Source organism: Dromiciops gliroides, chromosome 5 (genome assembly GCF_019393635.1).
Source record: "Dromiciops gliroides isolate mDroGli1 chromosome 5, mDroGli1.pri, whole genome shotgun sequence".
NCBI classification, from domain to species: domain Eukaryota; kingdom Metazoa; phylum Chordata; class Mammalia; order Microbiotheria; family Microbiotheriidae; genus Dromiciops; species Dromiciops gliroides.
In genome coordinates, this window is record NC_057865.1 from 211954758 (window position 1) to 211976921 (window position 22164).

Sequence of the window (22164 nt, forward strand, 5' to 3'; positions counted from 1 at the left end):
AGAAACCATAAACTTGTCATTTGGAATATCAACAAATATTCTTAGGGTTATAAAATTTGGAAATGAAAAGGATCTATCTGCACAATCAAACATATACTCACTTATACTATACTGTTTTGCATGAGGAAATTTAATATTGGGGCTCAAAGAAGTCAAATGATTTGCCCAAGGTAACTAGTAGTCTGACCAGCAGATGAAAAATAGGACAGGGACAGCTCCCTATTTAACTACTACCCTTACTTTTGAGAACAGAGCATTGGGAGCCAGATTTTTCAAAAGAGGAAGTTGGTTTCAAATATGGTGACATTTCTTCAAGGTCACAGAACTCATTAATATCAATCTTGTGAATTTAGATGTTTTGATTTCTAGTCCAGCAAAATATCCTCTGTCATCATAGGAAAACCAATATTCAGAAAGAAAAATGATTTTACAAGTATATTGAGGACCCCTCTTCCTTGGGGAACAGGACTTTCAGTTAGATATTGGGAGACAGTAACACATTTTGCTAGGAAAAACACAGGATCAAATTAATGAGGTGTTATACAGATATGCATAATAAATGTCTCCTGAGTTCGCATTTTGTTTTATATAAAATGCTAAGCCAGAACTTAGGAATGTCTTGTCCTCAGTGGTATAGCCATCTAGAACCTAGCTTCTTAAACTGTAGGTTGTGATCCCATATAGGGTTGGGTAGCTGAATGTGGAGGTTGCAAAAAATTTGACAAAAATAAAAGGTTATGTACGCTTATTTTATATACCTATGTACCTAAGGTCACATAAAAATTTCTCAAGGAAAAAGGGGTCATAGTGGTGGATGATTTCTTCCTACATATTTGGATTTGTTAGGGGGAGGTTCCATGTCAGAATAAAATGAAGCACTTGGGTCATTCTACAATTAATGAAAGTGGGTTTGCTTAGTCATAGTATAGGAAGTATTTTCAACAAGAACAGTCAAGCACTTACTTAGCTTTGGGAGAATTAACCCCACTAATCTCTATATGGAAACATGTCTGATGAATGGGGCAGGCTCTTGACCCCACACAGTGGGCCTTTCCATACCCTGAGGTGAACAGGAAGCCATGTTCCTACATCCAGAGGCTACCAAGAAGCTTTACCAAGGGAGACGCAACTTGAGACTTGGCCCCAAGGACTGAGCAAGTCTTGGGGGCAGGCCTTTCTGAGAAAAACTAGGCTAACTTTTGTGAGGTTTTGGTGGGGAGGAGGGAGGAGGCAGAGAGGAAAATTCTGGTAGATGGTGTTCCTTTCACAGATTTGAAAAGAACAGGCTTAATCTTAGAGGTACTCTGCTTGGCTTTTATTATCTGGATAGTTGCCATGACTAAAGAGCTATCTATCAACTGGTCCTTATCAGGGAGAGGTTCTACCTAGAATATCTAGCTAACTGAAGGTGAGCTGCTACCCCATTTAGCCACCAAAGTAATTACAGTTCCAACCCTGTAATTCCCTTATTCAGTAAACTCCAGTGGCTTCCTATTACCTCCAATATCAAATACAAAATTCTCTATTTGGCATTTAAAGCCCTTCATGACTTTACCCCCTAAGCAAGAAAATAATTATTAATAATAGATTTCTTGGAGGAACTCAGAGATAACTTTCTCAGTTCCTACTTCCCCACCCAACCCCAACTCCAGAAAGTTCAGTTCTGCTTAAGAAACTTCATCAAATCTTATCTGGGACAAACCCAAGGGAACAAAAGGAATGGAGATAGATTCTTTTGTCAAGATCATTGAAGGACTGATGGGATTAAATCACATCTAGATAATGGACTTTGCCTTGAGCAACTTGAGTGAGGGTCTTTTGCATTCTATTCCCTGATATCATCTGAAGAGTTCATTTTAATGTAGACCACCTTCAAGTCATGTCAACCAATGGAACTGAATGATGCTAACCAATTAGCTTTGACCAATGTATAATGATCTGCCTCTAAGAGGATGAAAAAGCCCTTGGTGGGGCAGCTAGATGGTGCAGTGTTTAAAGCACCAGCCCTAGATTCAGGAGTACCTGAGTTCAAATCCAGCCTCAGACATTTGACACTTACTAGCTGTGTGACCCTGGGCAAGTCCTTAACCCCCATTGCCTACAAAAAAAAAAAAATCCCTTGGAAGACTCCAGGAAGGGTCTTCTAGGTATTCTTGAGATTCTAGGGCTTCCACAGTGTCTTCTGAGCTTCTCTTTTGGCTCTCAAGGACCACATGGTCTTTGTCTCTCTTGCTAGCTCTCTTTAGTTTCCTTAAGAAAACATAACAGCATGGGTCTTTTGGAGCTTTCTTCCTGCTCATGTTAACTGGCACTCTGAAACTCTCTCCTTGCTTTCTCTACCATTTGGCCTAAGACCATGAGGAGTTAGGGAGACACATGGTCAATTCTTTACTGTATAATATTGATAAATTAATATATGCTTACCCCAAATTGATAGCAATACCAATTTATTTTTAAAAAAACACACACCCACACCTCCTACCTTTCCTGTCTTATTATATCTGTCACATATTCTTCTATCCAGTGAACTAGCCTTCCATAAATAAGACACTCCACCTCTCCATTCTGGGAATTATCTCTGGCTATTATCCAGGCCTAGAAAGCTCTCCCTCTTCATCTCCACCTACTAGCTTTGCTGGCTTCCTTTAAGTTTCAACTAAAATCTCTTTTTCTATAGGAAATGTTTCCTGACTTCATACTTGTGCTTTCTCTCTTTAAAATAATTTCCTATTTATATTGTATAAAGTTTATTTGTGCATATTTGTTCATTTCTTCTCTCTCTAATTTGATTGCAAGCTCCTTGAAGGCAAGAAATGTTTCCTCTTTTTATATCTCCAGTGCCTAGACAGTGTATGGCACATAGTAGGTGCTTAATAAATGTTTATTGACTGACAGGTCAATATCCAAAAGAGATTGTGCACCACTCACTACTTGATGTGAATTCAAAGGATTCATTTGACTTAAGACAAGATATTAGATGTCCCAAAGCATGGGGAAAATGAAGTACCTTTCCATGTATGCGTCCTGGTCACACAATATCCATATTTGTGTGACCCTAATATTTATGCATAATCACCATTCATTCCCACATATGGCATATCAATTTGTGGAAGTATGTGTCCTAATTTTGTTTAGTTTTTGTTTGGGGGGAGGGGCTACAAGGTGGAAAGTTTACTTCAGTTTTTCCTACTATGCTATTTGGTTGAATGTCTGTTTCAACATAATTATTTCCTCTAGCTTACTGAAGAAATAGGTAAGCACAGCAGGAGCAGTAGAGAAGGGACAGGACATGAATGAATTTATATAGACCCACAGAATACATTTAACCTGGTAAATCTATTTTAGGGGCTCCAAATGTGAGAAGGCATGCCCCTTGATGTACATAGGAAAGGGGCACAAAAGAACAAATAAATCATAAACTCAAACTTATAAACAAAATCCTAAGCAGTTAAGTAATACCTTCCAAAAGCTGGATGACTATCCAGAATGGTGGCAGGGATTGGCCCATGGATACATGATTCAAACAAACATTCTATTTTAGATAAATACAATGTAAATGGTTTTGAGGAAAATGGTAGAGACTGGAAATTAGGGAGAGCCTGTGTAACATAACTGAAAAACATCTAGATAAATATTTATAAAACAACCATTACAAGTGAAATATAATATGAAAACATTGATAATAGCTATCTAGGTGAGAAGATTGGTTGATAGACAGTTGATGGAGCATGGATTGGAAAGGGGAAATATTGGAGTCAGGGAGTTCAGGTGTGTCTTCCTAAACAAAAATAGAAAAGGACAAGCAAGAGAGTTGGTAGCCTCAGAAGGCTAATCATACTATATCAGGAGAGCAGGAGCTAAGTTCTAGTTTCTCCTCAGTATTTATATGTGTGGTTCTTGGGTACTTTATTTGGAAAATAAGGATACAAATGGGAATGATGATGACATTACCATACTAGTTCTAGGGAACTGGACCAGATAATTTCCTAAAGTCCTTTCTAATTCTAAAATCATGGGACCATAGAGTTGGGTCTTTAGGGATCATTGATTTCAACCCCCTTATTTTATAAGTGAGGAGACTGAATCTTACAAAAAGTAAGTGATTTGCCAAGAGTCGCTCAGAAAGTCACCAGAAGAGCCAGGATTTTATTTATTTATTTATTTATTTATTTATTTATTTATTCATTCATTCATTTATTTATTTATTTATTTATTTATTTATTTGTTTATTTATTTATTTATTTTGGTGGGACAATGAGGGTTAAGTGACTTGTCTAGGGTCACACAACTAGTAAGTGTCAAGTGTCTGAGGCCAGGTTTGAATTTAGGTCCTCCTGAATCCAGGGCTGGTGCCATCTAGCTGCCCCAAGAGCCAGGATTTAAACCCAAGCCTACCACTGGCTTCCAATCTCTCCTTGTCTCCCTTGTATCCCTGACTCCCAAACGAGGCCTCTCTTCACCAAACTCTAACTGGGATGGAGGCAATCCCAATTCTTATTTTGGCTTTTCTATCAGCTTGTTCCAGCCCTTGTCTTGGCTTTGCTGGACTAACTTGGTCAAATCACTTAACCTCCCTGGACCTGTTGCTTCATTTGTAAAATATGTTATGTGGCCAAATGCATCAGTATAAATCTATTGCTACTCCTGGGAAAACTATTCAAAGTGCATGCCTAACCAATGGCAAGTCAGTAACATCATCTTTGTACATGAAAGATCACATTGTTATTACTCTGTCAAGGCAGAAAATTATCAGTCAACAAATGCTAAATCAATGAACCCTCTTAACCCTAATATCTTCTCTCTGTTCTGTTGCAGCTGTGATGAAGAGTGCCAAGAAGAGTGTGGTGTGTGCATGTTAGGAGCCTTGTACTCAAGCCAAACTGGTCTCTGCTCATTCTTTTCTGAAATTTCTATGTTATTTTGGCATTTGCCTTTGTTCACATAATTTTCCCTCCCTGGAATGTCCTCCCCTCTTCCTTCCAGATATATAAGTCCTACCCTTCCTTAAGTTTCAGGGATGACTTCCTCACCCATTCCATTCTCCTCCTGTGAATTTGCAGAGAATCTGTTTAATTACAGTTAACATTCATTTGGCATCTAGCATATGCTTCTTTGCATTATATTTTTTTAAATAATGCCTCAGCTCTTTAGGGTAAAAGATGTGTTTCAAACCTATGGTGATCCTGAATGAAATCTATTAAAAGATTCCCTTTTGGGGGCAGCTGGTGGCACAGTGAATAAAGCAGTGGCCCTGGATTCAGGAGGACCTGAGTTCAAATCTGACCTCAGACACTTGACACTAGCTGTGTGACCCTGGGCAAGTCACTTAACCCCCATTGCCTCACCAAAAAAAAATAAAAAAAAAAAGATTCTCCTTTTGCAAAGCTTTGTTAGAAGCATACTTTTTTTTTTAAGAAAGGCAAAAATTGAATTAATAATAAAAAACCCAACACCAAGCACAGCAGCATTATCATGACCAAACTTGGCTTTGAATAAGAAATGAGAAAATGTGTCTCTTCCTTATTTGAGGAGGTGGGAGACTATGAGAGTGAGACATTGCTTATACTGTCAGATTTGGTTGATATATTGATTTGTTTTGTTAAACTGTTAAAAAAAATTTTTTTAAATCTTTGTTACTAGAAATGGCTTGCTGGTGTAAAGAATTAATTGTTATTTGAGGTTTTTATGCCTCGGAGCACGGGCCTGGGGCTCTGCAAACCACATGGTGCTCCACGCACTGGTCATAGCCCTTGCAGGGCTCTGGCACCTCACATCATCACCACTCACCAACGCCTACATGGGCCTGGCAAAATTATAATGATTGGAAGCCTAGTGAGGGCAGTCATGTGACTGTCAGAGCGGCCATCCCATTGGCTGGGACTGTGTGGGGTGTTTCTAGGTTTGGGGAAGGAGAATTGAGCATTCTAGGTGGAAGCTGAAAAGTGACAGGCGTTCTGCTGTGTATTTTCAGTTAATTCCTGGGTGGTGGTATTTTTTCAGGTATTATAATTTCCCTTTCCCTTGATCCTACTGATCCTGTTTGTGTTTTTTTTTAAGTTCGTTCTTGTTAAAATAAATCTTGTTCTGTTTTGAGGGAGGCTGGCAGTCTCCTTCCTTGCCCCAATATTGTGGCGAGCCGCTTAGCTAGCACTCCCCAATTAAAAATTGGTCCCCACACTGGGCAGGGGAAAAGAGGGATATATTGGAAAGGAGGTAATATGAAACAAAAGATAATAAAAATGATAAATTTTTAAAATTCCACTTTTATGTTAGAGAACTACAAGAATAGAATGCAGAGCACAGGAAGAGACAATCATTTTGTTAGCTTTATCTAACTGTTTTTCTTTTTATAAAGGAAAATAGAATGACAGATCAGGAAACCATGATAGTATAAAACTAAAAATTAAGCATAGAGCCTTACTCAAACCCCAAAACGAACAGAAGAAAATACATTTTCTTTTTTTAAATTGAAAGTAAATCCAGGATGCATAATTCTCATGTTTTTATCTGTTTCCCCAGAAGGTAGTACAGTGTCCTGTACATTGGTGGTGTCAAACTAAAACAGAAACAGATCCTTGCTAGACTTAGAAAACTACAAATTAACATTATATTAAAACCAGTGTAGTCAAGATTAGAAGGAAAGCAGAACAATGGGAGAAATTTTTTATAGATAACTTTCTCAAATAAAGGTCTCATATCTCAAATATATAGAGAACTTTGTCAAATGTATTAGATTATGAGTCATTGACCAATTGATAAATGGTCAAAGGATATGAACTAGCAGTTTTTGGAAGAAGAAATTAAAGTTATATATATATACATAAAAATGCTCTAAATTATTATTGATTTGTCGTTGTTCAGGCTTTTCAGTTATGTCTGACTCTTTGTAACCCCATTTGGGGTTTTCTTGACAAAGATATTGGAATGGTTTGCCAAATTGTTTCTTTCTCCAGTGGACTAAGGCAAGGAAAAGTTAAATGGTTTGCCCAAGATCACACAGCTAGTAAGTGTCTGAGGCCAGATTTGAACTCACGTTTTCCTGACTCTGGGTCGAACATTCTATCCACTGTGCCACCTAGCTGCCATTATTGATTAGAGAAATGCAAATTAAAACAATTTTAGGATACCATTTCATACCAATTAGATTCACTATTTTTTTTTTTTTTTAGTGAGGCAATTGGGGTTAAGTGACTTGCCCAGGGTCACACAGCTAGTAAGTGTTAAGTGTCTGAGGCCGGATTTGAACCCAGGTACTCCTGACTCCAGGGCCGGTGCTCTATCCACTGTACCACCTAGCCGCCCCCTAGATTCACTATTATGATAGAAAAGGATAATGACAAATGTTGGAGGGGCTGTGGGAAAAATGGAACACCAAAACATTATTGGTAGAACTGTGAACTGATCCAACCATTTTGGAAAACAATCTAGAACTATGGACAAAGATTTATAAAATGTGTATACCCCTTGACCCAGTAAAACAATGCTTAGGTCTGTTTCCCAATATGATTAAGGAAAAAAGAAAAGAACCTCAATGTTCTAAAATTTTTATAGCCGCTCTCTTTGTGGCGGCAAAGAACTGGAAATTGAGGGGATGCCCATTGATTGGGTAATAGCTAAATAAATTGTGGTTTAGTGTGTGGAATACTACTGTGCTCTAAGAAATGATGAGCAGGGGGCAGCTAGGTGGCTCAGTGGATAGAGCACTGGCCCTGGAGTCAGGAGGACCTGAGTTCAAATCCGGCCTTAGACACTTAGCACTTACTAGCTGTGTGACCCTGGGCAAGTCACTTAACCCCAATTGCCTCACTAAAATAAAAATTAAATTAAAAAAAAGAAATGATGAGCAGGTTGATTTTAGGAAAACTTGGAAAGACATGCATGAAATGATGAAGAGTGGATGATAATCTTTCCATAACATTTTCAGGTGTCATGAACACATACTAAATTTGGCTTTGATCCAGACACATGGTGGTAAAAAGTGTTACTGATTGCATAACTACCTCAACCCTCTATTAGAAGTCTAAGGATATAAAGGAATTTATTAATTTGATCATTGACAATGCTATGCTAAGGTTTAGTAAAAATGCAGCAATCCAAACAGTTAAAGAAGAGAATCCAGCTTTCCAGACCAGAGTCCAGAATCCAGCTTTCCAGACCAGAGTCCAGAATCCAGTTTTTCCAGACCAGAGTCCAGACCAGAGTCCAGAATCCAGTTTTCCAGACCAAAATCCAGTTTCCTCCTGATGACATCTTACCACTTCAAGAAGACAAGAACTCAGAGACTTTATATAAACTGTTTTGTTTTGTTAGTTTTTACTATCTCCTTTCTGTTATAATACACACTATCTGTAACGTGTAATCTCTGCAGAGGCTCTCCCTTTGCAAGACTAATGTCAAAGTGTCGGTTCATGAGGACAAAAAAAATCGCCCCTCTGAACAAAACTTTCCTCTCTTCCTTTTCTATATTGTTGTTCACATATTATTAGTTAGCAATAGTTATTATATTCTTTTTACTGTTCCATCAAGGAGATATTTTGTTTCTTGAGGAACAAAAGGGGGGAATGTGGTAAAAAGTTTTAACAGTCAGTTAGCGATAATGGAGAGATGCCAGTTTTTTTTTAAGGACCACCCTTTCGGGGAGGAGACCAACGGCATGAGCTATGCATGCCAGTCCGCCTGCTACACATGCCAGACTGCCTGCTACGCACACCAGTTGGCCTGCTAGCACTCCACTTCCGGGGTGCGAGCTTAAAAGGCAAGGAGAGAATAGAAGTGGGATCTTTTTCCTGCTCTGCTGGTCCCCTAGCTCCGCTGCACAGACAGACGCTGACTGGAGTTCGACTCAGCCCGGCTCGCGGTTAGCAGCATGCTCTTGACTCGGTCTCTTTCTCCCCAAAGGTGGCCTTGGGCTTTTGGTGAGTTTTATATAGAATATAGACTAAGCTTAGACTTAAGACTATTTGTTTTGTATTTCTACTTTCCAATCCCTCTAATCAACATCACCTGGCAACTACCACACAATAAAGTTCTAACTAGAAAACCAGAAGCTTCTTCCATTTACTAATCTGGGAGATAAATTAAGGGAAAGGTTAAAGAGGGGAGATTTATGATCTAATATCCAATTTTAAATCTCACAAGTAATAGCAAGATTATTCAAGGAGTAAATGTGACTGACAGCTAGTTGGAATTATATGAATATTAAAATCCACTACAAAGCAACTACAATGGAAGATGCTATCTGCCTCCAGAGAAAGAACTGATATGCGCAACTATGTATTGTAAAGTTTCACATATGCATCTATGTCAAATTTTGGCTTTCTCTAATGCAGGATCAGAGGGAGGAAGGGAAACAGGTTGGAACTCAAATGTAACAAAAAATGTTTTTAATTATGTTGTATTTTTTATTTATTTTTAAAACATTTAGCAATTACATTTTTGTGGGTTTTTTTTTTTTGGCAGGGCAATGAGGGTTAAGTGACTTGCCCAGGGTCACACAGCTAGTAAGTGTCAAGTGTCTGAGGCCAGATTTGAACTCAGGTCTTCCTGAATCCAGTGCCAGTGCTTTATCCACTGCGCCACCTAGCTGCCCCTAGCAATTACATTTTAATATGGTTTTTGTATTAGGAGTTTGTAGACAGAATTTGGCTTAAAGACCATAAGCTTGACAATCATGGTTATACACAGTACTCAGTGACCAGAACCTAGTATTATTATTATTATTATTATTATTATTGATAATATTGGTAAAGGACAATTAGTTTTTTCTGCCCATAACAGAATAAAGATTCCATACCACCTAGACCTTTTTCATAGCTAGGCATTGATGAAATAATCTGGTCAAGTAGCAGGATGCTTTGTTACTATGTAATCATAGCATGCTGCAAAGCTGCTTCCCTCTCCTCATCTGTTTGTCTGGAACATTTATAAAGTTGTGTAACATGCAGATGGTACATGGTAATCAAAATTATGACTTTTACTCAGACCACATTGTTCTGTTTCTGGAAATTAATTCCAAATGTTTTGGAGAATGCTGCTATGCAGCATTTTCATCTAAGACATAACTGGCAGTATTTGCAGCTAATCCTTAGTTGTACCCATGTCTATGTTCTTCTATCATGGCATTTTGGATGGAGCACTTTATTAGCAAGCAGCTATATTTGTAGTAAATTCTAACCTAATGCAAGTTTAGAGTTTGAGTGCTGAAGGCACAAAGGGAGAAAATAACTAAAATTCATGCAAATGGAAGAAAGCTAGAGCTTCCTAAAAGTCACTGTAATTAAAGTACAGCAGGTTGCAATTATTCCAGGAAAAAAAAAAAAACATGTCCCAAAATACTCATGTGGTTACCCAAAGTACTGCTCACATTAATCCAAATTAACTTGGACAGATATGAAATCCTTCTGTGGACTCAAAACTAGTTTGAAGTCTATAAACACAGAGGAAAGGGAGTAGAATTAACTGGAAAAAGGACAGGACTTGGAGGCACTGGTGCATTCCTGGTTCTGCCATTGACTAACTGGGTGACCTTTGGCAATTGGCTTAACTTCTCTATGACTCAAATTTCCAAACTACAAAACAAGATAATGATACTTAACTTCAGTGGTCCAAAAAAATTGTATACAAAAAGTTAGTTACTGATGCCAAAATTGGTCCTGTTGCCTAACCCACTTCCCACTCCTGTGGCCCCCACACCCCACTCTTTTCCATTTCCTGTCTTTCTATGTAGGCATGGATAAATGCCTATACACAGGTGCCTGTGAGAAGTTACATTGGGAATTGGAAAGGGTATTTGAGTTGGAGTCATAATATCTTAGTTCAAATGTGTGACCTCAGGCAAGGTATTCAACCTCTCTAAGTTTTAGTTTCCTCATTTATAAAATGGAGATTAGATTTCCCTACATACTTTCTATCATTGCTAGAAGAGTAGCGTCTTTTTAAAAGCTATACAAATATAATAAGGAACAATGAGGCATTGTGGTTAGAGATTTGGCCTTAGAGTCAGGGAGACTTGAGTTCACAACTTGCCACAATATAGGCTGTATGACTCCAGGCAAGTAATCTCACCACAGGCAACTGTTTAATATTGTAAATTGTAGAGCACATCTTGCTCGGCATTGGTAGAGGGAATTTCTTCACAGGCATTTCCCTATGTGAATGAAATCAAAAGTCAGGTCCAAAATGTGTGTGTGAAATTATGATGTCTTTTCACACTTGGCAAAAACTGAATTTTTAAAACTGGGTTTGACGTTCAGTCTTCCTCTCCAAAGAACTCCTGCTTCTCAAAGTTTATTTTTATGATGTCCTTTCCAAAGTTTCCTTTTGATCTCAACTTCCAAAAAGTGTCTGGAAAAAAAAAGTACCTGGTTATTAAAATATTTGTTTGGGGAACTTTTTCAAATATGGCTTTAAAGAAAGTAAGAAAATGAAAGAGTTGCTATCATTTCCCTTCAATGGCACTTCAGAGTGCCATATATAGGAACTATAGAGTACTTGTATATGTATCAGGCCACCTAGTAGGTTAAATAAACTTCCTAGATCAGAGTATGGGGGCAGTAGAAGGGTCTGAAATAAAAAATGTGGCAGGCAAAGGTCTTCTAGCATAGTTTGCACTTGTTCAGTTATTTTTCAGTCATGTCCTATGCTGTGACACCATTTGGGGTTTTCTTGTCAAAGATACTAGAATAGAGATGAGTCTTCCTGACTCCAGGACTGGCAATGTATCCACTGCACTACCTATCTACCTTACTATTGTTCAGTCATGTCTGACTCTGTGTTTTCTTGGCAAAGATACTTGGAGTGGTTTGCCATTTCCTTTTCCAACTCATTTTACAGATGAGGAAACAGAGGCAAACAGCATAAAACAACTTGCCTAAAAAGAGGCCAGTGAAACTCTCTAATGCCATAGACCTCTCACAGTTTACATGCTCTTAGAAGAATGGGTGCTGCTGAGGGTTGCAATCAACTCAGATGAGAAAATGAGAAAATAAGGAAGAGTTGGGTTATATTCCAATGAGGGTCTTGGGGGTATGTGACTTGGATCACCCAAGTCTTGGTCAAAGAAACTTATCAATTTCTACATCACTTGTCTGACAAAAGGGAGAATCAATATTTTCCCAGGCCTATCTGAGTAAACACAATGATTAGGAATCCATTCATTAACCTAAACTTAGAATTTCTTTTACTTGTTGATTAGATCTTAGCCTGGGTAAGTCTTTGCCCAAGATTTCCCACATGGGTTGATTTCTGTATGCGGAAGTGGAAAAGGGGAAAAACCTTGGTCTTGATTCAATAATTGGTTATTAATACAAGAGAGAAATTATCATTTCTCTCACTAAATAAGATGTCCATTCACTTATTTTATAAATACTTATTAAAGATCTTTTATGTGCATAGTAATGTGCTACTTGCATACACAAATAGTTACTGAAACATGGCGTTGTCCTTAAGGAGTTTATAGTCTAAGAGTCAAATTAATAAGCACTTATTAAATGCTTACTATGTAGGAAGCACTCTCCTGAGTGTTAAGAATACAAAAACAATTACAAAGATAGTCCCTGACCTCAAGGAGTTTACATTCTAATGAAGGAAGACAACACATAAAAGGAAGATGAACATGGGAGTGTGTGTGTGTGGAGGGGTGTTGATTCAGTATTAGGGAATGGTAGAGAAATTTCAGAGTCAGGAGAAGTCTGGAGAGAAATGAAGACATAGTTGGCCCGGGTATCCTCCTTAAAATAAAGGTTTTGAGAGGATTCAGCCAATCAGAGGGAAAAGAGACAGGAGTGGAGAGTTTTTCTAAATACAGTGCACAGGTGAGGCTTCCAGGGTGAAAATGTTTCTGGAGCTTTATAGAAGAGGCAGGAGTGTAGGAGAGGAATGAAGATAAGCCACAAATATAGCTATAATATTCAGTATTACGTGAAATGCACACTGGAAAGTTTAAAGTCCAGTGGGGAACATATAATGAAGTCAAAGAGGGGACCCAGTCATTATTGTCATGGGGGGTTCATGGAGGTCCTTAGGTTCTCAATAAAGTATTAACACTCTTTGGCACACAGTCCAATTAGAATTAAAGTGGTATTTAATTGGGTGCTAGGAAAGTGACTGAGTGGGAAATCAAAGACTTCACCCCTGGGGGAGGAGGACTTAGAAACAGTCTCCTCCTAGACCAGAGGGAAGGCAAAAGCTTTTATAAAAGATAGATGGGGTGTCCACTTGAAAACTGGAAAGCTGCCTTCTGGGGTGGGGAAAACTTGGATGCTTGTCATATTCTTGAGAGCTGAGGGGGATTTTTTTGAAATTATGGTCCTGGTTTATGTGTGTGTGTGTATATATATATATATGCACATATGTGCATGTGTGTGTGTGTGTGTGTATAAAACCTATATCAGATTGCCTGCTGTCTGGGGGAGGGGGTTAGGGAGGGAAGGGAGGGAGAAAAATTTGAAATTGGAAATCTTATGTAAACAAATGCTGAAAGCCATCTCTTCATGTAACTGGAAAATAATAAAATACTTTTATAAAAATAAAAATAAAATAAAAAAGAAATTATGGTCCTGTCTCCTAGCTCTGGTTAGGTAGTAGCCATGCCTAATTGACTTCCCTGCTATAGAATCTCCCCTTACTTCTTAGGTATATCTGCCCAGATACTTAGTCAATCTAAACTTTAATAGTCCCTTGATTCCTCAATATGTCTGTCCTGTTATCTGGTCATCTTTGGTTTTTCTTCTCACAGGAGAAACTTCTTCTGATTTGTCTTAAGCCTCATGTCATTATTGAAGTAAGACATAAAAAAACCCTTTATGAATGAGTTAGCATTTAAATTGGGGTTTAGAATGGACAGGAAGTCAACAGGGAAAAAAGGGGGGGTAGACAGATACATATGTACATACATATACACATAAACATACACATATACATATGTCTGTGTGTGTGTGTGTGTGTGTGTGTGTGTGTGTATACATCCTATTAGGAGGACATTTCAGGAAATAGCAAAATATTTTTATTGATCCTAAGTTTGCCATGAAACCAAAGGACCATCTTTTCAATGCTAACATTTATTGGTATTTTTATATAACAGTGAAAAACGGCACACCATTGTCTTTGAAGAACTAATGTTCCATGGAGAGGCATATGAGTATTGGTAGGCTACAACTCATAACCTCCAATGGGGAAAAAAATCCCTCCAAAGAAGATTAGGAATAAATGACATAATCATGGAATAATAATTATGTAACAATAAGAAAAAATAAGCTGGTTATATGACAAGAGCAAGGCATTATGTGTGGACAGTCTGAGTACTCTGAGAAGAAAGAGAGTAAGCCTCCATCACTTTGGTTGGACCCATTGTGGTAAATTTTGGGAATAACATAGATAAGAGTCAGATTCGCAAGACAGAGAGACATAGATGGGTTATGATTGACACTGGTGGTGTGAAGTCCCAAAATGAAGAGATTAGAAATCTGAATATATAGTGTTTATCTCAAACCACATAGGAAAAAAATAGCATAATCCCAATCTATCCCTTCAATCCCAACATATTTCTAGCTCTATCATCTCTACTGTTTGGGCCAAATTTAGTATGGGCAGAGTTAATTGGGCAGCTTGCCATAATATTGGGGTTCAGAAAATAATGAGAGACCTCTAGGTCCAGAGTTGCCTCTCTTCCAAACTGCCTTTTCTGCAGTTATTTCTCTCAGACTGATAAGCAAGGAGATTAACAGCCTCTTTTCCACAAACAAATCAGTTTTATTAATGGGAACAAAATTTACAACACAAATGAAGTTAATAAAGCCAAGGACAATGAGAAAGAGGATAGAGAAAGGAAAAAATATGACCCACTTCCCAGATGATTAGAATCTATATCTCTAGGGTAAAAAGGCCCCCAGGTACCTTGAATAAGCTCTGCTTCCTCAGCTACTCAGAACAGCTTTACTTGAACAAAACCTGACTCAAATCCTAAACTTGCTTCCAGCTCAGCTGGCCTAAAAAGCTACCCTGGCTTCAACAACACAAACTCACTACCACCTGGAATCTGTAGTTCCAAGGAGAAGCAGCTGTGCAGTGTCTCCTGGTTCCATCAGGAGGTCAACCACCACCAGCTCCCCCCCCCCCTCTCTCTCTCTCTCTCTCTCTCTCCCTTTCCTCCCTCTCCCACAGGAAGGGAGGTTCTTAGCCATGCTGAGCCTCTAATTGGTTCAACATACCCCCTGGGCTGTCCCCCTTATAATTGGGCCAGGCCCATGTGGGTGGGTGTAGGGGAACTCCTAGGTGGGGCTTAGGTACTTAGTTGGATACTTTGACTCAATAAATGTTCTTTGTGTTATTCAGTCCCACCTAATATACATGACAAATCTAATCAGAGTCTCTTTTGTTTGTTTTACAATCTCATCAAGTACACACCCATCTTCCCTTAGGCTTTTCAAGATTAAATCTTTTCAGTATGACCAAAATGAAGCAAAGATGGGGTCATAGAAACCCCAAATCACAATTAATTCCTTACACTACTCTCTTCATTAAATTTCAGTTACTTCCTGTTTGGCTGCTTCCCTACTACTTATAAACATGCCTATGTTTCTTTCATCCTCAAAAAGCCATCACTTGATAAATCCATCCCCACCAGTTATTGTCCTTTATCTCTCCTACATTTTGCAGCTAAACTTTTAAAGAAGACCATCTACAATAGGTCCCTCATTCCTTTCCTTTCACTCTCTTCTTAACTCTTTTCAGTCTAGCTCCCAACCTCATTATTCAATTTAAATTGCTTTTCCCAAAGATATTAATGATTTCTTAATTGCCAAATCTAATGGTCTTTTCTCCATTTTCAATCTTCTGGAGCCTCTGAGATAGTTGATCATCCTTTTCTCTGATATTCTCTTCTTTCTAGTTTTTCATGACCCCTCTATCCTTGGTTCTCGTTCTACTTGTCTGGTTGCTTCTTCACTGTCTCCTTTGCTAGATTTTTATCCTAGTCATATACACTAATGGTGGTTATTGTTCATGCCCTCTTTTCTACTCCCTTTCTACTATTTTACTTCGTGATCTTATCACATCCCAGGGATTCAATTAGCATTTCTATGCTAATAATTCTCAAATCTACCTATCCACCCCTAACTTCCCTCTTGACCTGCAGGTCCTTCATCTCCAAGTTTTAGACATCTATGGATGACCCATAGACACCTTAAACTCAACATATATAAAACTGAATTTATCTCATTATCTTTCCCTAAAACTTTCTCTTTTTCATAACTTTCCTAATACTGTTAAAGATACCAGCATTCTCTCAGTCCCCAAGCTTCTAATTTAGGTACCACCCATAACTCTTCATTCACTTTGACCATCAACATCTAGTCCATTGTCAAATTCTGTCATTTTTACCTTTGTACAATTTCTCTGTCTCTCCCTTGACTGCTGTAACCTTTGTCCAGGCCCTCATCCCCTCATACCTGTACTACAGCAAGAGGCTGCTGGCTGGTATCCCTGCCTCAAGTTTCTCCCCATTCCAGTTCATCCTCCACTCAGTTGTCAAAAATGACCTTCCTAAAATTTAGGTTTGTGCATCTCCTCCTTCTATACTGTAAACTGTAGTGGTTACCTATTATCTCTAGGATCAAATTAAAACCCCTCCCTGTAGCTTTCAAAGCTCATTATAACCTTGCCTGACACTCCCAGTCTTCTTACTTCCCTCCATATACTCTGCAGTTCAGTAACACTAGCCTCCTTGGTATTCCTTGAGCTAGAAACGTACTATGTCCTGACTCCAGCCACTTTCACTGCCCCTGAGACTACTCCCAATATATTCTTTTTTTTTTTTTTTTTTTTGGCAGGGCAATGGGGGTTAAGTGACTTGCCCAGGGTCACACAGCTAGTAAGTGTCAAGTGTCTGAGGCTGGATTTGAACTCAGGTACTCCTGAATCCAGGGCCGGTGCTTTATCCACTGCGCCACCTAGCCGCCCCCCCCAATATATTCTTTATATATCTTTGTTTCATGTTCTCTTCCCCATTAGACTGTGAGCTCTTTGAAAGCAAGAACTGTTTTTTGCCTTTCTTTGCATTTCCAGTGCTTAGCATGGTGCCTTATTAGGTGCTTAAAAATGATTGTTGACTAACAATCAGATTTTACAAATTTATAAGGGAACAGTAATACACAGATAAACAATAAGAAGAAAATATTTGGAAAGATGATTTCAAAAGAAAACTACTAAATATTAGAAAAAAAATAGATACCAACTTTTATATGATCTGGAAGCCATTTCTTATTATGTTTGGGTTGTGCTGCATAGACTATATTGACAGTAATGGCCACATTATTCTATTCAAATTTTAGAATTTTGGAATCTGAAAAATCAATGAAAGAACAAATGAAAATGTTGTAACTTGCATATACACACACATAACAAATATAGAAATTAGGTAGGAATAATGAGTTCTCTTTCAGATGTACTGAGCTCAAGATATATCAGAGAAGTAGCCTGTAGCAGTAGCTAGAGGACCAGCTATGGAATCTAGAAAACCTAGGTTTAAGTCTTGCTTATGAAAAATACTAGCTGTGTGACCATGGGCAAGTCATTCAAGCTCTTAATGACTAAGGCTGTTCTCTAAGACTATAAATTACAAAAATGTTGTAGATATAAATTGGTGGAGGGAATTTCCTCACTGGAAGTTCTCTACACTGATGAAACCATTGATTTGAACATATATACATATATATATATGTGTGTGTGTGTGTGTGTATGCATATACAATTATTACTATATAGTATTTACATTAGAATATAAATGATATATATGTATTATAGATTATATTATATGAGTTGGGAGACTTGCATTCTAACAATTTTTTGGAGTTTCAGCTTCCTCCTCTGAAAAATGGTCTAAAAATACTTGTATTACCCATCTCACAAGACTGTTGGGAAAAGAGCATTTTGGTAACTTTATAGTGACATGCAAATGTAAGTTATTCAATTGTTGAATTCATGTTATACCCTGTAAAGATATCATATTCTCACTGTTTCTTTAGGTACACATTAAAAGGCACTGGTGAGCTGTCATTCACATGATATTTATATATTTGAGCTAGGGGTTGGGGAAGCTGGGGATCCTTTGCCTAAGAGTGTTGCTTTCTCTGGACTCCCACTCTGGACTCATGAGGACTGGGTTCAATTCTGGAGAATATAGACTTCTAGGAAGTGGGAGGAGACATTTTTCATGTATCCTCTGTCTCATTATGCTCCTCACCTCAGAGAAGAACCTCGAGGAAATTCTCTTAAAGCTTTGATTTGGCTCGTGCTTAAGCTCTCCCTCAAAGGAATTATCAAGTGTCTCTCTAGACTATTAAATGTGCAAGGGGAAGGGGAAGACAATAAGCATTTCTTAAGCATCTATTATGTGACAGACACTGTTCTAGGAGCTTTAAAAATATTATATCATTTGTACAAATAAGATTGCAAATATGGGACAACTATTTATATCCTTCGCCAGAAAAAAAATATTTAAAACACATATTGACATATTAACAGATATTTAAAACACAAAACAGTAATTTAATTCACATTGTACTCATCCAGGATGTGCCAAAGAATGTAACTCAAGAGTGCAAAAAGCTTACAGAAGCCCCATAAACAAATTTTAAAAACACATGATACACTCAATGGACTCATGCATGCCCACCATATGAACAAAAACATGTGTTACCCATATTCTCTATTATAGTCCCTTGGGAGGTAAAGACTCATTGGAGACAAATGTGACTGATGAACAGATTTTATTTTCATCTCCGGCAGAGTAGCAATTCATGGTCTGAGTTTTCTTACCAGTTAGGTTGTGGCTTGGACTTTCAGGTTTCAGGCTGATCTAGTCAGAGGAATTTCCAAACAGTGATATAGTGGCAGGAAGCACCTCCCACCACTATTGGCATTCAGACTCTGAAGTTCTGAACTCTCAAGTTCACCAGATAGATGACAGTACTACAAACATCAATTTCAGTATTGTTGTCTAATTGCTGGCATCTATGTATGGATATCATAAATGTTATTGGGGAGGAAAAGAGAAATTCCATCCTTATCAGGAAGTTCAAAGAGTACTAAGTCACACATTCAAAAGGAGACTGGGAGGGGAATGGAGTGGGGGGATGGAGAAAGAGACATACACACACGACAGACTAGATGGCATTAGGAGAGAGAGAGACAGAGAGACAGAGAGAGACAGTATTACTGGGTCAAAGAGTATGTACAGTTTTATAGCCTTTTGAGTATGGTTCCAAAATGTTCTCCAGAATTGTTGGATCAGTTCAGAGCTCCACCAACAATGCTTTAGTATTCCAATTTTCCCACAGCTTCTCCAACATTTATCATTTCCCTTTTTTCATTTTAGCCAATTTGGATAGGTATGAGGTGGTATCTCAGAGTAGGTTTTTTTTGTTGTTGTTGTTGTTTTTGTTTTTTTTTTTTTTAGTGAGGCAATTGGGGTTAAGTGACTTGCCCAGGGTCACACAGCTAGTAAGTGTTAAGTGTCTGAGACCAGATTTGAACTCAGGTACTCCTGACTCCAGGGCCGGTGCTCTATCCACTGTGCCACCTAGCTGCCCCTCAGAGTAGTTTTAATACGCATTTCTCTAATCAGTAGTAATTGAGAACATTTTTTCATATGGTTGTAGATAGCTTTAATTTCTTCATCTGAAAAGTGCCTGTTCATATCCTTTCACCATTTCTCAATTAGGGAATGACTTGTATTCTTATTTATGTATATATATGTGTGTGTGTGTGTGTTTGTGTGTGTGTGTGTGTATGCATGTGTGTGTATATATGTGTATATATATACATATACACATACATACATAAAATATGATTCAATATATATTTTATAAATGCAGCCTTTATCAGAAACAATGTCTATAAAAATTGTTTCCCAGCTTTCTGCTTTCTTTATAATCTTGGTTACATTGGTTTTGTTTGCGTAAAACCTTTTTAATTTAATGTAATCAAAACGATCCATTATGCATTCATTTCAGAATGTTCTCTAGTCATCTATGGTCATAAATTCTTCCCCTTTATATATAGATCATGTACTCATTTTGAGTTGACTTTAGTGTACAGTGTAAGATGTTGGACTATGCCTATTTTCTGCCACACTATTTTCCAGTTTTCCAAGAAGTTTTTATCAAATAGTGAGTTCTTATCCCAGAAGCTGGAGTCTTTGACTTATCAAACAGCAGGTTGCTATATTCATTTATTGCTATATTTTGTGTGCATAACCTATTGCACTGATCCATCACTCTCTTTCTTAGCCAATACCAAGTAGTTTTGATGGCTGCCACTTTATAATATAGTTTTAGATCTGCTATGGCTAGGCTGGCTTCCTTTGTATTTTTTCATTAATTCCCTTGATATTTTTGAACTTTTGTTATTCCAGGTAAATTCGTTATTTTTTTCTAGCTCTATGAAACCTTTTTTTGGTACTTTGATTGGTATGGCACTGAATAAGCAAATTAATTTATGTCTAATTGCTATTTTTTTATTATATTAGCTGGGCCTGCCCATGAGGAATTGATATTTTTCCATTTGTTTAGAACTGATTTTATTTGTGTGAATAGTGTTTTGTAATTGTGTTCATATAATTCCTGGGTTTGCCTTGGCAGGTAAACTCCCAAATATTTTATAGTGTCTTTATTTATTTTAAAAGGAATTTCTCTTTCTATTTGTTGCTGCTAGGCTTTGTTGGTCATATAAAAATGCTGATTATTTATATGGGTTTAATTTATATCCTGCAACTTTGCTAAAGTTGGTAATTGTTTCAAGTAGTTGTTTAGTTGATTCTTTGGGATTCTCGAAATATACCATCATATCATCTATAAAGGGTGATAGTTTTGTTTCCTCCTTGCCTCTTCTAATTCCTTCAATTTCTTTTCCCTCTCTTATTCCTAAGGCTAACATTTCTAGTACAATATTGAACAATAGTGTTGATAATGAACATCCTTGTTGATCTTATTGGGAATGCTTCTAACTTATCCACATTACATTTAATGCTTGCTGATGGTTTTAGATAGAAACTGTTTATCATCTTAAGGAAAGCTCCATTTATTCCTATGCTCTCTAGTGTTTTTAATAGGAATGAGGGCTATATTTTTCAAAAGCTTTCTCTGGGAAAAAAAAGTCCTCTCTGTGTCTATTGAGATAAGTCATGTGATTTCACTTAGTATTCTTATTGATGTGGTCAATTGTATTAATAGTTCTCCCAATACTGAACAAGTCCTGCATTCCCAGTCTAAATCCCACTTTGTCATTGTGTATTATCCTGGTGATAAATTGCTGTAATCTCTTTGTTAATATTCTATTTAGAATTTTTGCATCAATATTCATTAGAGAAATTGTTCTATAATTTTCTTTCTTTTTGCTCTTCCTGGTTTAGGTATCAGCACCATATTTGTCTCATAAAAGGAATTTGGTAATGATGTGTTTTAATATATAATTTCCTCTATGTACTGCTTTGGCCACATTCCATAAATTTTTTTGTTGTCTCATTGTTCTTCTCCTTAATGTATTGTTTTTATAATTTATTTTTTTGACCTACTCATTTTTTGGATTTGATTATTTAATTTATTCAGCTTCCAATTAATTTTTGATATATGTTCCTATGGCCCTTTTAAAAAAATGTACTTTTAATAGTTCTGTTTTTCTGGATCTGGTTGTGAGGTGTTTGTGTCCCAATACATGGCCAGTTTTTGAGTAGGTGCCATTTTCTTCCTTTTTATCCTTCTCTCTTTTTCTTCTCTTTGGTTAAGGGACTGTGACCAGGGTCCCCATATGAGCAATGCAACAGCATCCTGCACCCTGTTTCCTCCTTTTGACCAGTTGTCTGACCCCCTTTACTATCTGTGGGCTTAGAGTTCCAGAAGTTGCTGCCACAGATTCAGTTGCCCTTTAAGGTCTGCTACTTATTTGAACTGGGCATATCCTGCTTCTGGCTGCCTTGTGTAGGGAGCCCAGGGCCTCACTGTTGGCTTGCACCATCTGTTCATTTGAATAGGGTTCAGGCTCTCACTGCTGGATTGTTAGGCACTTTTCCTGCTAAAATGTGCTTCCCTCTTACCCCACTGAGCCATTTCCTGCTGTACTTCTATCTTGGGCTGGAGTTTCACCTGGTCCTTTTGTTGGTGTTGCTGATCTA